Source organism: Bufo bufo, chromosome 10 (assembly GCF_905171765.1).
Source record: "Bufo bufo chromosome 10, aBufBuf1.1, whole genome shotgun sequence".
NCBI lineage: Eukaryota > Metazoa > Chordata > Amphibia > Anura > Bufonidae > Bufo > Bufo bufo.
Window position 1 is genome coordinate 49,975,715 of NC_053398.1, and position 17,027 is coordinate 49,992,741.

Sequence of the window (17,027 nt, forward strand, 5' to 3'; positions counted from 1 at the left end):
ACCCACATGATGGAAAACACTGTTGCTCAACAACAATAGTGTATATTACTTGCATTTTGTGGGGGCTGCCTTCCTCAACCACTTTGTCTAGCGGAGAGCCACTCTTGACAAATGGATCTGAAAAATATCAAGCTGGAAAAGCCTTTCTGCACTCACCTCATCTAAATGAGAAACTGCAATGCACCTCTGCTTCTTCACTGCTCTCGCCATTATCCTTTAATAGATCTGTAACTAATTCCAACAAAGGACAGTCTCCCCAGACACCCCAACTTAAGCTTAGTCCACCAACATCTCCATGTCAAACAGTTTTCACCATAGCAAAATATATTGAGATGAGAGGGTTCTTACATATTTTGATGGCTAGCCTGCATTAGTTTTCTTCATAACTCTGCTGATAAAAAAGAATAAAGCAATACAACCCACCTCCCAAAAACATTTCATCCAGTCAAAGTACACCAGCAATTACAGTGAAATATGTGTATATTAATTGTATATTTACCACAGAAAAAAGGTTCCTAGCCATTGTCCGTGAAATCATACATGGTTGCTGTTGAAATCAAGGAGAAGACAAGCGTCCACAACCCACATGATGGAAAACACTGTTGCTCAACAACAATAGTGTATATTACTTGCATTTTGTGGGGGCTGCCTTCCTCAACCACTTTGTCTAGCGGAGAGCCACTCTTGACAAATGGATCTGAAAAATATCAAGCTGGAAAAGCCTTTCTGCACTCACCTCATCTAAAAGAGAAACTGCAATGCACCTCTGCTCTCGCCATTATCCTTTAATAGATCTGTAACTAATTCCAACAAAGGACAGTCTCCCCAGACACCCCAACTTAAGCTTAGTCCACCAACATCTCTATGTCAAACTGTTTTCACCATAGCAAAATATATTGAGATGAGAGGGTTCTTACATATTTTGATGGCTAGCCTGCATTAGTTTTCTTCATAACTCTGCTGATAAAAAAGAATAAAGCAATACAACCCACCTCCCAAAAACATTTCATCAAGTCAAAGTACACCAGCAATTACAGTGAAATATGTGTATATTAATTGTATATTTACCACATAAAAAAGGTTCCTAGCCATTGTCAGTGAAATCATACATGGTTGCTGTTGAAATCAAGGAGAAGACAAGCGTCCACAACCCACATGATGGAAAACACTGTTGCTCAACAACAATAGTGTATATTACTTGCATTTTGTGGGGGCTGCCTTCCTCAACCACTTTGTCTAGCGGAGAGCCACTCTTGACAAATGGATCTGAAAAATATCAAGCTGGAAAAGCCTTTCTGCACTCACCTCATCTAAAAGAGAAACTGCAATGCACCTCTGCTTCTTCACTGCTCTCGCCATTATCCTTTCATAGATCTGTAACTAATTCCAACAAAGGACAGTCTCCCCAGACACCCCAACTTAAGCTTAGTCCACCAACATCTCCATGTCAAACAGTTTTCACCATAGCAAAATATATTGAGATGAGAGGGTTCTTACATATTTTGATGGCTAGCCTGCATTAGTTTTCTTCATAACTCTGCTGATAAAAAAGAATAAAGCAATACAACCAACCTCCCAAAAACATTTCATCAAGTCAAAGTACACCAGCAATTACAGTGAAATATGTGTATATTAATTGTATATTTACCACATAAAAAAGGTTCCTAGCCATTGTCAGTGAAATCATACATGGTTGCTGTTGAAATCAAGGAGAAGACAAGCGTCCACAACCCACATGATGGAAAACACTGTTGCTCAACAACAATAGTGTATATTACTTGCATTTTGTGGGGGCTGCCTTCCTCAACCACTTTGTCTAGCGGAGAGCCACTCTTGACAAATGGATCTGAAAAATATCAAGCTGGAAAAGCCTTTCTGCACTCACCTCATCTAAAAGAGAAACTGCAATGCACCTCTGCTCTCGCCATTATCCTTTAATAGATCTGTAACTAATTCCAACAAAGGACAGTCTCCCCAGACACCCCAACTTAAGCTTAGTCCACCAACATCTCCATGTCAAACAGTTTTCACCATAGCAAAATATATTGTGAGATGAGAGGGTTCTTACATATTTTGATGGCTATCCTGCATTAGTTTTCTTCATAACTCTGCTGATAAAAAAGAATAAAGCAATACAACCCACCTCCCAAAAACATTTCATCAAGTCAACGTACACCAGCAATTACAGTGAAATATGTGTATATTAATTGTATATTTACCACAGAAAAAAGGTTCCTAGCCATTGTCCGTGAAATCATACATGGTTGCTGTTGAATTGCACTGTTGAAATCAAGGAGAAGACAAGCGTCCACAACCCACATGATGGAAAACACTGTTGCTCAACAACAATAGTGTATATTACTTGCATTTTGTGGGGGCTGCCTTCCTCAACCACTTTGTCAAGCGGAGAGCCACTCTTGACAAATGGATCTGAAAAATATCAAGCTGGAAAAGCCTTTCTGCACTCACCTCATCTAAAAGAGAAACTGCAATGCACCTCTGCTTCTTCACTGCTCTCGCCATTATCCTTTAATAGATCTGTAACTAATTCCAACAAAGGACAGTCTCCCCAGACACCCCAACTTAAGCTTAGTCCACCAACATCTCCATGTCAAACTGTTTTCACCATAGCAAAATATATTGAGATGAGAGGGTTCTTACATATTTTGATGGCTAGCCTGCATTAGTTTTCTTCATAACTCTGCTGATAAAAAAGAATAAAGCAATACAACCCACCTCCCAAAAACATTTCATCAAGTCAAAGTACACCAGCAATTACAGTGAAATATGTGTATATTAATTGTATATTTACCACATAAAAAAGGTTCCTAGCCATTGTCAGTGAAATCATACATGGTTGCTGTTGAAATCAAGGAGAAGACAAGCGTCCACAACCCACATGATGGAAAACACTGTTGCTCAACAACAATAGTGTATATTACTTGCATTTTGTGGGGGCTGCCTTCCTCAACCACTTTGTCTAGCGGAGAGCCACTCTTGACAAATGGATCTGAAAAATATCAAGCTGGAAAAGCCTTTCTGCACTCACCTCATCTAAATGAGAAACTGCAATGCACCTCTGCTTCTTCACTGCTCTCGCCATTATCCTTTAATAGATCTGTAACTAATTCCAACAAAGGACAGTCTCCCCAGACACCCCAACTTAAGCTTAGTCCACCAACATCTCCATGTCAAACAGTTTTCACCATAGCAAAATATATTGAGATGAGAGGGTTCTTACATATTTTGATGGCTAGCCTGCATTAGTTTTCTTCATAACTCTGCTGATAAAAAAGAATAAAGCAATACAACCCACCTCCCAAAAACATTTCATCCAGTCAAAGTACACCAGCAATTACAGTGAAATATGTGTATATTAATTGTATATTTACCACAGAAAAAAGGTTCCTAGCCATTGTCCGTGAAATCATACATGGTTGCTGTTGAAATCAAGGAGAAGACAAGCGTCCACAACCCACATGATGGAAAACACTGTTGCTCAACAACAATAGTGTATATTACTTGCATTTTGTGGGGGCTGCCTTCCTCAACCACTTTGTCTAGCGGAGAGCCACTCTTGACAAATGGATCTGAAAAATATCAAGCTGGAAAAGCCTTTCTGCACTCACCTCATCTAAAAGAGAAACTGCAATGCACCTCTGCTCTCGCCATTATCCTTTAATAGATCTGTAACTAATTCCAACAAAGGACAGTCTCCCCAGACACCCCAACTTAAGCTTAGTCCACCAACATCTCTATGTCAAACTGTTTTCACCATAGCAAAATATATTGAGATGAGAGGGTTCTTACATATTTTGATGGCTAGCCTGCATTAGTTTTCTTCATAACTCTGCTGATAAAAAAGAATAAAGCAATACAACCCACCTCCCAAAAACATTTCATCAAGTCAAAGTACACCAGCAATTACAGTGAAATATGTGTATATTAATTGTATATTTACCACATAAAAAAGGTTCCTAGCCATTGTCAGTGAAATCATACATGGTTGCTGTTGAAATCAAGGAGAAGACAAGCGTCCACAACCCACATGATGGAAAACACTGTTGCTCAACAACAATAGTGTATATTACTTGCATTTTGTGGGGGCTGCCTTCCTCAACCACTTTGTCTAGCGGAGAGCCACTCTTGACAAATGGATCTGAAAAATATCAAGCTGGAAAAGCCTTTCTGCACTCACCTCATCTAAAAGAGAAACTGCAATGCACCTCTGCTTCTTCACTGCTCTCGCCATTATCCTTTCATAGATCTGTAACTAATTCCAACAAAGGACAGTCTCCCCAGACACCCCAACTTAAGCTTAGTCCACCAACATCTCCATGTCAAACAGTTTTCACCATAGCAAAATATATTGAGATGAGAGGGTTCTTACATATTTTGATGGCTAGCCTGCATTAGTTTTCTTCATAACTCTGCTGATAAAAAAGAATAAAGCAATACAACCAACCTCCCAAAAACATTTCATCAAGTCAAAGTACACCAGCAATTACAGTGAAATATGTGTATATTAATTGTATATTTACCACATAAAAAAGGTTCCTAGCCATTGTCAGTGAAATCATACATGGTTGCTGTTGAAATCAAGGAGAAGACAAGCGTCCACAACCCACATGATGGAAAACACTGTTGCTCAACAACAATAGTGTATATTACTTGCATTTTGTGGGGGCTGCCTTCCTCAACCACTTTGTCTAGCGGAGAGCCACTCTTGACAAATGGATCTGAAAAATATCAAGCTGGAAAAGCCTTTCTGCACTCACCTCATCTAAAAGAGAAACTGCAATGCACCTCTGCTCTCGCCATTATCCTTTAATAGATCTGTAACTAATTCCAACAAAGGACAGTCTCCCCAGACACCCCAACTTAAGCTTAGTCCACCAACATCTCCATGTCAAACTGTTTTCACCATAGCAAAATATATTGTGAGATGAGAGGGTTCTTACATATTTTGATGGCTATCCTGCATTAGTTTTCTTCATAACTCTGCTGATAAAAAAGAATAAAGCAATACAACCCACCTCCCAAAAACATTTCATCAAGTCAACGTACACCAGCAATTACAGTGAAATATGTGTATATTAATTGTATATTTACCACAGAAAAAAGGTTCCTAGCCATTGTCCGTGAAATCATACATGGTTGCTGTTGAATTGCACTGTTGAAATCAAGGAGAAGACAAGCGTCCACAACCCACATGATGGAAAACACTGTTGCTCAACAACAATAGTGTATATTACTTGCATTTTGTGGGGGCTGCCTTCCTCAACCACTTTGTCAAGCGGAGAGCCACTCTTGACAAATGGATCTGAAAAATATCAAGCTGGAAAAGCCTTTCTGCACTCACCTCATCTAAAAGAGAAACTGCAATGCACCTCTGCTTCTTCACTGCTCTCGCCATTATCCTTTAATAGATCTGTAACTAATTCCAACAAAGGACAGTCTCCCCAGACACCCCAACTTAAGCTTAGTCCACCAACATCTCCATGTCAAACTGTTTTCACCATAGCAAAATATATTGAGATGAGAGGGTTCTTACATATTTTGATGGCTAGCCTGCATTAGTTTTCTTCATAACTCTGCTGATAAAAAAGAATAAAGCAATACAACCCACCTCCCAAAAACATTTCATCAAGTCAAAGTACACCAGCAATTACAGTGAAATATGTGTATATTAATTGTATATTTACCACATAAAAAAGGTTCCTAGCCATTGTCAGTGAAATCATACATGGTTGCTGTTGAAATCAAGGAGAAGACAAGCGTCCACAACCCACATGATGGAAAACACTGTTGCTCAACAACAATAGTGTATATTACTTGCATTTTGTGGGGGCTGCCTTCCTCAACCACTTTGTCAAGCGGAGAGCCACTCTTGACAAATGGATCTGAAAAATATCAAGCTGGAAAAGCCTTTCTGCACTCACCTCATCTAAATGAGAAACTGCAATGCACCTCTGCTTCTTCACTGCTCTCGCCATTATCCTTTAATAGATCTGTAACTAATTCCAACAAAGGACAGTCTCCCCAGACACCCCAACTTAAGCTTAGTCCACCAACATCTCCATGTCAAACAGTTTTCACCATAGCAAAATATATTGAGATGAGAGGGTTCTTACATATTTTGATGGCTAGCCTGCATTAGTTTTCTTCATAACTCTGCTGATAAAAAAGAATAAAGCAATACAACCCACCTCCCAAAAACATTTCATCCAGTCAAAGTACACCAGCAATTACAGTGAAATATGTGTATATTAATTGTATATTTACCACAGAAAAAAGGTTCCTAGCCATTGTCAGTGAAATCATACATGGTTGCTGTTGAAATCAAGGAGAAGACAAGCGTCCACAACCCACATGATGGAAAACACTGTTGCTCAACAACAATAGTGTATATTACTTGCATTTTGTGGGGGCTGCCTTCCTCAACCACTTTGTCTAGCGGAGAGCCACTCTTGACAAATGGATCTGAAAAATATCAAGCTGGAAAAGCCTTTCTGCACTCACCTCATCTAAAAGAGAAACTGCAATGCATCTCTGCTCTCGCCATTATCCTTTAATAGATCTGTAACTAATTCCAACAAAGGACAGTCTCCCCAGACACCCCAACTTAAGCTTAGTCCACCAACATCTCTATGTCAAACTGTTTTCACCATAGCAAAATATATTGAGATGAGAGGGTTCTTACATATTTTGATGGCTAGCCTGCATTAGTTTTCTTCATAACTCTGCTGATAAAAAAGAATAAAGCAATACAACCCACCTCCCAAAAACATTTCATCAAGTCAAAGTACACCAGCAATTACAGTGAAATATGTGTATATTAATTGTATATTTACCACATAAAAAAGGTTCCTAGCCATTGTCAGTGAAATCATACATGGTTGCTGTTGAAATCAAGGAGAAGACAAGCGTCCACAACCCACATGATGGAAAACACTGTTGCTCAACAACAATAGTGTATATTACTTGCATTTTGTGGGGGCTGCCTTCCTCAACCACTTTGTCTAGCGGAGAGCCACTCTTGACAAATGGATCTGAAAAATATCAAGCTGGAAAAGCCTTTCTGCACTCACCTCATCTAAAAGAGAAACTGCAATGCACCTCTGCTTCTTCACTGCTCTCGCCATTATCCTTTAATAGATCTGTAACTAATTCCAACAAAGGACAGTCTCCCCAGACACCCCAACTTAAGCTTAGTCCACCAACATCTCCATGTCAAACAGTTTTCACCATAGCAAAATATATTGAGATGAGAGGGTTCTTACATATTTTGATGGCTAGCCTGCATTAGTTTTCTTCATAACTCTGCTGATAAAAAAGAATAAAGCAATACAACCAACCTCCCAAAAACATTTCATCAAGTCAAAGTACACCAGCAATTACAGTGAAATATGTGTATATTAATTGTATATTTACCACATAAAAAAGGTTCCTAGCCATTGTCAGTGAAATCATACATGGTTGCTGTTGAAATCAAGGAGAAGACAAGCGTCCACAACCCACATGATGGAAAACACTGTTGCTCAACAACAATAGTGTATATTACTTGCATTTTGTGGGGGCTGCCTTCCTCAACCACTTTGTCTAGCGGAGAGCCACTCTTGACAAATGGATCTGAAAAATATCAAGCTGGAAAAGCCTTTCTGCACTCACCTCATCTAAATGAGAAACTGCAATGCACCTCTGCTCTCGCCATTATCCTTTAATAGATCTGTAACTAATTCCAACAAAGGACAGTCTCCCCAGACACCCCAACTTAAGCTTAGTCCACCAACATCTCCATGTCAAATTGTTTTCACCATAGCAAAATATATTGTGAGATGAGAGGGTTCTTACATATTTTGATGGCTATCCTGCATTAGTTTTCTTCATAACTCTGCTGATAAAAAAGAATAAAGCAATACAACCCACCTCCCAAAAACATTTCATCAAGTCAAAGTACACCAGCAATTACAGTGAAATATGTGTATATTAATTGTATATTTACCACAGAAAAAAGGTTCCTAGCCATTGTCCGTGAAATCATACATGGTTGCTGTTGAATTGCACTGTTGAAATCAAGGAGAAGACAAGCGTCCACAACCCACATGATGGAAAACACTGTTGCTCAACAACAATAGTGTATATTACTTGCATTTTGTGGGGGCTGCCTTCCTCAACCACTTTGTCTAGCGGAGAGCCACTCTTGACAAATGGATCTGAAAAATATCAAGCTGGAAAAGCCTTTCTGCACTCACCTCATCTAAAAGAGAAACTGCAATGCACCTCTGCTTCTTCACTGCTCTCGCCATTATCCTTTAATAGATCTGTAACTAATTCCAACAAAGGACAGTCTCCCCAGACACCCCAACTTAAGCTTAGTCCACCAACATCTCCATGTCAAATTGTTTTCACCATAGCAAAATATATTGAGATGAGAGGGTTCTTACATATTTTGATGGCTATCCTGCATTAGTTTTCTTCATAACTCTGCTGATAAAAAAGAATAAAGCAATACAACCCACCTCCCAAAAACATTTCATCAAGTCAAAGTACACCAGCAATTACAGTGAAATATGTGTATATTAATTGTATATTTACCACATAAAAAAGGTTCCTAGCCATTGTCAGTGAAATCATACATGGTTGCTGTTGAAATCAAGGAGAAGACAAGCGTCCACAACCCACATGATGGAAAACACTGTTGCTCAACAACAATAGTGTATATTACTTGCATTTTGTGGGGGCTGCCTTCCTCAACCACTTTGTCAAGCGGAGAGCCACTCTTGACAAATGGATCTGAAAAATATCAAGCTGGAAAAGCCTTTCTGCACTCACCTCATCTAAATGAGAAACTGCAATGCACCTCTGCTTCTTCACTGCTCTCGCCATTATCCTTTAATAGATCTGTAACTAATTCCAACAAAGGACAGTCTCCCCAGACACCCCAACTTAAGCTTAGTCCACCAACATCTCCATGTCAAATTGTTTTCACCATAGCAAAATATATTGAGATGAGAGGGTTCTTACATATTTTGATGGCTATCCTGCATTAGTTTTCTTCATAACTCTGCTGATAAAAAAGAATAAAGCAATACAACCCACCTCCCAAAAACATTTCATCCAGTCAAAGTACACCAGCAATTACAGTGAAATATGTGTATATTAATTGTATATTTACCACAGAAAAAAGGTTCCTAGCCATTGTCCGTGAAATCATACATGGTTGCTGTTGAAATCAAGGAGAAGACAAGCGTCCACAACCCACATGATGGAAAACACTGTTGCTCAACAACAATAGTGTATATTACTTGCATTTTGTGGGGGCTGCCTTCCTCAACCACTTTGTCTAGCGGAGAGCCACTCTTGACAAATGGATCTGAAAAATATCAAGCTGGAAAAGCCTTTCTGCACTCACCTCATCTAAATGAGAAACTGCAATGCACCTCTGCTCTCGCCATTATCCTTTAATAGATCTGTAACTAATTCCAACAAAGGACAGTCTCCCCAGACACCCCAACTTAAGCTTAGTCCACCAACATCTCTATGTCAAACTGTTTTCACCATAGCAAAATATATTGAGATGAGAGGGTTCTTACATATTTTGATGGCTATCCTGCATTAGTTTTCTTCATAACTCTGCTGATAAAAAAAGAATAAAGCAATACAACCCACCTCCCAAAAACATTTAATCGAGTCAACGTACACCAGCAATTACAGTGAAATATGTGTATATTAATTGTATATTTACCACATAAAAAAGGTTCCTAGCCATTGTCAGTGAAATCATACATGGTTGCTGTTGAAATCAAGGAGAAGACAAGCGTCCACAACCCACATGATGGAAAACACTGTTGCTCAACAACAATAGTGTATATTACTTGCATTTTGTGGGGGCTGCCTTCCTCAACCACTTTGTCTAGCGGAGAGCCACTCTTGACAAATGGATCTGAAAAATATCAAGCTGGAAAAGCCTTTCTGCACTCACCTCATCTAAAAGAGAAACTGCAATGCATCTCTGCTCTCGCCATTATCCTTTAATAGATCTGTAACTAATTCCAACAAAGGACAGTCTCCCCAGACACCCCAACTTAAGCTTAGTCCACCAACATCTCCATGTCAAACTGTTTTCATCATAGTGAAGCAAATAGTAAGATAAGAGCGTTCTTACATTTCTGGTTGGCCATCCTGCGCTAAATTGAGTTTCCTTCATAACTCTGTTGATAAAACAACAAAAAAGCAACAAAAGCTCCCCCCCCCCCACAAATATATCATCTCATCAACAAACATTGGTAAACAATTACATTGAAATTTGTGTAGAATAATAATTGTATATTTACCAAAGAACACAGGTTCATAGCATTCAAAAGTGAAATCGTATAGGGATCCTGACTCTTGAACTTTACTGTTTACATGAATAAGAGAAGTGACCCCAACCCTGCTCCAAGTTAATGACCATTTTGAAACATTGTTTCTTAGGAATGACATCGTACTTGCATTTTCTGCGAGCTGCCTTTCTCAACCACATTGTCGAGCGGAGAGCCACTCTTGACAAATGGATCTGAAAAATATCAAGCTGGAAAAGCCTTTCTGCACTCACCTCATCTGAAAGAGAAACTGCAATGCACCTCTGCTCTCGCCATTATCCTTTAATAGATCTGTAACTAATTCCAACAAAGGACAGTCTCCCCAGACACCCCAACTTAAGCTTAGTCCACAGACATCTCCATGTCAAATTGTTTTCACCATAGCAAAATATATTGAGATGAGAGGGTTCTTACATATTTTGATGGCTAGCCTGCATTAGTTTTCTTCATAACTCTGCTGATAAAAAAGAATAAAGCAATACAACCCACCTCCCAAAAACATTTCATCAAGTCAAAGTACACCAGCAATTACAGTGAAATATGTGTATATTAATTGTATATTATTTACCACAGAAAAAAGGTTCCTAGCCATTGTCCGTGAAATCATACATGGTTGCTGTTGAATTGCACTGTTGAAATCAAGGAGAAGACAAGCGTCCACAACCCACATGATGGAAAACACTGTTGCTCAACAACAATAGTGTATATTACTTGCATTTTGTGGGGGCTGCCTTCCTCAACCACTTTGTCTAGCGGAGAGCCACTCTTGACAAATGGATCTGAAAAATATCAAGCTGGAAAAGCCTTTCTGCACTCACTTCATCTAAAAGAGAATCTGCAATGCACCCCTGCTTCTTCACTGCTCTCGCCATTATCCTTTAATAGATCTGTAACTAATTCCAAAGGACAGTCTCCCCAGACACCCCAACTTAAGCTTAGTCCACCAACATCTCCATGTCAAACTGTTTTCATCATAGTGAAGCAAATAGTAAGATATGAGAGGGTTCTTACATTTCTGGTTGGCCATCCTGCGCTAAATTGAGTTTCCTTCATAACTCTGTTGATAAAACAACAAAAAAGCAACAGAAGCTACCCCCCCCCCCCACAAATATTTCATCTCATCAACAAACACTGGTAAACAATTACAGTGAAATATGTGTAGAATAATAATTGTATATTTACCAAAAAACACAGGTTCATAGCATTCGCCAGTGAAATCTTATAGGGATCCTGACTCTTGAACTGCACTGTTCAGATGAATAAGAGAAGTGACCCCAACCCCACTCCAAGTTAAATGACCATTTTGAAACATTGTTTCTTAGGAATGACATCGTACTTGCATTTTGTGGGGGCTGCCTTCCTCAACCACATTGTCGAGCAGAGAGCCACTCTTGACAAATGGGTCTGAAAAATACCAAGCTGGAAAATCCTCTGCTGCACTCACCTGCAATGTCCCTCTGCACATGTTGGCGCATTCCTCATTGTTCTGCTATACTGCCACTTGTTATCAATGGATTTGATAAAATTCTAGCTAGAAAAAGGTTTGCTTTTGCTCATCTGAAAGGGAAAGCACTGCACAGCTCCTTTATGCCTTTGGGCATTTTCTGGTTGTGTGCGTCGTTACTTGGAATTTTGTAGTGTCCTTCTATATTGCATTTCCAACTTACACAACAAACATTGTCATGTCAACATCTTTTTAGCATAATACAGTACAAAAGTTTTTGTTTGAGATTAAAAAACAGTAAAGCAAGAGAATTCCCTCTCTAAAGAACATCTCAACCCATTAGTAGTAAGCAACTAACGTGAAATTATATATAGAATTGTAAATTTACCAGAGTAAGCAATTTCCAAGCAATCTGCAAAGAAATTCATACAGGGATCTTGAAATTTAAAGTGCATTTTTGAAAAGAATAGTAAAAGAAGCATTCCAAACCGACTGCAATTACACTGCTGATTACGAATGATATCCCTCTTGCATTTTGGTTTGTACCTAAACCACTTTGCAGATGATAGTAAACCATTCCAATTCAAATGACAAAAGACTGAGTGCACTTCTCTTGAGGGACTGTTTTCTTTTAATGATCTGATAAATAGTTAGAAAAAGCCCGCCTGCACTCACCATCTAAAAAGAAAATTGTATTGTATCTCTGCTCCTTCACAGCTCAAGGCATTTAAACAGAACCAAGATCAGCGCCACTAAACACACTCCAAACCGTCCATTTGGGAACAGTCAAAATGAATGATGATGAATCTCTTACTAAAATAGCCTTTTTTTGTTTTCTCCTCCGTTACTGTCCGAGGAGTGTTTCTCACAGATTTGTGAAGATACCCAAATCATTGATCTTCCTCAATATAGTTTTAAAGGTTATTCTATAACCGATCAGCTGGTTGAAGAGAAGACTGCACTCCAGTCCCATTTATTTCGAAGTGTTGATCTGATATTGATGAACTATCCGGAAGATAGCTCATCAATATTAAAATCCCCAAACCACCTTGAAGTAGCAGATCTCCTAGATCTACAATTGCACATAGAAATCTTTTGAGAACCTTTGGCATTTTATCAGTATCTTTGGTTGATGCATTATTTAATCCACCTCTATCCATTGTAAATGATTTGTGTATTTCTTCAATTGTAGAGCCATAAATGTGTATTCTATAAGAAATAAAGGATTTTTATTATTTTTTTTGCAACAGACGACACTGAAAACATTTTTTTATTATTGGTTCACGTAGTAAAATTTTCTAATAATCTCCACTGAAATACGTGTCCCCTTCTTGAAGTCACGGTGGAAAGCAAGTTAGACAACTAACCAGACACTTCCCTCTACAAAATGACTTCAACCTTATTGAAATTGTGATTGCTGTAAGTAATATCTTGTAGTGCCAACAGATACCACTCATTTCTTTAACCGCCATCACATTTGTTTATAGATCAGACCCGCAGACTTAATGGTGTATCAAATTCAGAAAACAAATCTGAAATTGGTATTAAGTATAGCTGTTTTCTTTCACTTAGGCCTTACTCACTTTCCATTTCAGATTTGTGAAAAAGATAAAAAAATAAAAAATAATCAGTTTGTGAATCGGTATCAACCATACTCTACAGACACTGCTCTGCTGAAATGTTAATCTGCTGTTAGAGGTGGCAGAAAAACAGACCAATGGATTCCATCCAAGTTGTGTCCATGATTTTCATAGACTATAGTACTCATCACGGACCAAACTTGTGCACGTGTCCGTTATTTTTTTCACTGACCTATGGTCAGTAAACAATAAAAATAAAAAAATGTCACCAGGCATTAAATCAATGTATTCATATGTGCTGTCTGTGGAAAAGGAGGACAGTGTGAACGAGGCCTTATTCAAACCTAAATTCATCTCCTGGTTGATGCCAGTTAGAACCACATTATGCCAATTTGAAGAATAAAAATGGTTGTTTGGTGAACATGGTGTTTGCAGTGCATTGGTGATCCAAATACCTCTTCTGACAAAAAAAACAACACATTTTACTGAGCATTAACTAATCACTTCCAGAAACCATGTCATACGTGTCCATAGGTCATGTGTGTATAGCAACTTTAATTGAATGTCAGGCATGATCTCAGCTATTTGAATTCCTTAAAACCTTCATGCAGATTGAAATACAGGCTTATAGGATAAGTTTGCAACATAATAAACAGCATGTTCTGGCCAGGGACATGACATGGTTTGAATTATAATTAAGTCCCCGGGTGCTGTGTTCTTAGCTGCTAATTTGCTTTGTTGTTGTAGTAAAGTAGCATTCTGCTGTCCTCAGAGGTGGTGAGCATGTAACCAGCCTGAGGAGAGCAGAGGTAGACACCCAGGCACATTATGTTCATAAACTAAGTACTGTATTTTTCTTCCCTCCAATGCCTTTAAAAGTTATAATTCACTTAAAGGGAACCTGTCACCATGATTTTGCGCATAGAGCTGGGGACATGGGCTGCTAGATGGCCGCTAGCACATCTGCAGTACCCAGGTCCCACAGCTCTCCGCGCTTTTATTGTGTTAAAAAACAGTTTTGAGTGACATGCAAATTAGCTGATATGAGTCCTGTAGCCGGAGATGAGTCAAGCGTGAAGGAGCCCAGCACCGCCCCGCGTCCTCCGATTCTCCTCCTTGCCGGCTGACGTCACAGAGCTGGAGCGCCGAAATCTAGCGCATGCGCAGTGTCGGCATCATGTTCATTCCCTGTGCTGGCATCAGCACAGGGAACGAACTACGCATGCGCTAGCTCGCGCATCGCGAGATTTCGGCGCTCCAGCTCTGTGACGTCAGCCGGCAAGGAGGAGAATCGGAGGACGCGGGGCGGTGCTGGGCTCCTTTCCGCTTGACTCATCTCCGGCTACAGGACGCATATCACTCAAAACTGTTTTTTAACACAATAAAAGCGCGGAGAGCTATGGGACCTGGGTACTGCAGATGTGCTAGTGGTCATCTAGCAGCCCATGTCCCCAGCTCTATGCGCAAAATCATGGTGACAGGTTCCCTTTAAGTAATCATTCCCTTTTGGTATGTGTATGTGAGAGGCTGGGGTCATAACATACCTGATGAGGGATTCTAAAAGTCAGGGATCAAATCATTTCTTCTGTCCTGAGATGATTAGAAGTTGGCAGTCTTCCAGCCCTGAGCTCTGGACGGAGGAGGGGCCCCTGCACATAAGACGAATCTCAATAGGCCCAGGAGGGAGCCAGGGTAGAAACAGTCCGTCTAGCTCTCTCTGCTGCTAAGGACGAGATTCACTTAGTAACAGCGAGTAGACCGCAAAATTGCTAGGAGGGAAGAAGACCCCTAGTGGCAGGGATTTCAAAACAAAAAGTGAAAAAAAGTGGTTTTTTTAATTTAAGTAATTTGCACATTTGTTCAGGTGACCACTAAAAATAAATGGTTTGCAGTTTAGTGACCATTTAAATGGAACCTGTCATTACCTTTATGCTGCCTATACTAACAGCAGAATAAAATAGACAGGTGAGTTGATTTCAGCCGTCTGTCATTTATCAGTAAAAAACAAGTGGTTGCGGAGAACCAACATCACAAACATTGCCGACTGGGCCTGGAAAAGTCACGGCCACCTGAGAGGAGTCATGGTCATTGATAAATTCCTGTTCTCCCTGCTGATGAGTGACAGTCTTCTACCTAGTTTTCTCCCTAGGAGAGAACTGCCAATCAGCAGCAGATGGGTGAGAGTTCAAGAATATGAATAACCATGACTCTTCTCAAGCAGATTTGAGTCTTTTCAATGATTATGATGCTGGATCACGGCAACCGCTTTTAGCTGATGTGTGTGACACACCGCTGAAATCAGCATTTGTCACTACTTTATACTGCTCTCAGTACGGTCGGCATAAAGTTGACATGTCCTTCCAAATAATGGATTCATTTATCAGAAAAACGTGGATTTGTGTATGATAAACAGCTGCATACTGGCCCACTCTGCTGTTTTCCAGCCTCCGAGAAGTCGTGGCTTAGAAAATTAAACGCAGATGTACTAAATGTCTACCGGCACCCATATGCAGCCAACTCAATTGTTACTCTAGTTAACAGCATAACACATACTGCAGCCTGTTTTAAGGGACAGTTAATTCAAAGGGGGTGTTCCACATCACCATGAGCACAGCACAATTTAACGTTTCCCACTCTACTGTGGGTCCCAAGTTGTACCTTTAGTGTTCTTCCCCTATCAGATGTGGAGAGTTGGATGTAAGATTTCATGCATGTTAACAGCACATATCACATAAGGACATCGGTCAAGATTATACCACTGGGCTCACCCTCAATACTGGACTAGATCTGTGCACACAAAAGGTACCATTTACCACAAGTCAAGATTAGACATGTGTGCTAATGTTATTGCAACTGTATGCTCAGCCAGGTGTTCAATGGCAACTACAATAGAGATCCATCACTATCTCAATTAGAAGTGCATAAACCTAGGGGTGCCAGGTTTTATCATTATTATTTTTTTTAAATGTTAAATAAGGCATGGCATTGTTTGCCAGTATTTCCTAACCAGATTGGTAAACCAAATTCAAGGTTCACACCTCTGTTTTTGGCCCACTCCTAATTTAACAAAAATTATGCACAATACTGCCATATGAAAGTGTTAAAACGCAGATGGCAAACACTGCTAATGGAGCAGATTGTTAGTCTGGAATACAAGACAAGTGTTTCTTAATTAAGGTGCAACTTACATTTTTCTATCCTACAAAGACATTGATTACCTTATAGAGAGGTGTCAAATTAGATGCAAAAAGAACAGCCGCTACAAGATTGAAAACGGCACCTGGATTCTTGAGCGTCATGCGCAAGTCTCTGAAACATGTGAGACAGTATGCATAGTGTTGTAAGGCAGTTGAATTCCACACCATAGGTTATAAAGCAGTCAATGAGCTGTGGTCACATGGTCATTACTCCAAAGGCTGGTATGTTACTTCTAGAGTGGCAAGAATGACAGTATTCTTAAATTACAAGTAAAAAAGGACCAATCCCAATTGTCCTTTATCAGTCTTATGCATAAATTATCCCCCCCTTAATATATTTTATAGAGGTACCCTTTCAGTTATATAGTCTGAGATGGCTGATGTTTTGTCTACAAGTCATCCCTACTAGCTTAGGTTGATTTAGCCATTGCTTGCTTTCATA

At 39.6% G+C, this 17,027-nt stretch overlaps 2 long non-coding RNA genes across 2 annotated transcripts; one reads left to right on the forward strand and one right to left on the reverse strand.

Annotated features, from left to right (window-relative positions):
* Positions 1–815: 815 nt before the first annotated feature.
* Positions 816–8,976, reverse strand: LOC120980165. The gene is made up of 4 exons (XR_005774477.1): positions 8,864–8,976; positions 5,971–6,552; positions 3,050–4,806; positions 816–1,885 (listed from the first exon to the last, which is right to left on the reverse strand). It is a non-coding gene; the product is annotated as an uncharacterized LOC120980165 (long non-coding RNA).
* A 1,913-nt stretch (positions 8,977–10,889) lies between these two features.
* On the forward strand, positions 10,890–11,770 carry LOC120980166. The gene is made up of 2 exons (XR_005774478.1): positions 10,890–10,919; positions 11,527–11,770. It is a non-coding gene; the product is annotated as an uncharacterized LOC120980166 (long non-coding RNA).
* The last annotated feature ends 5,257 nt before the right edge of the window (positions 11,771–17,027 follow it).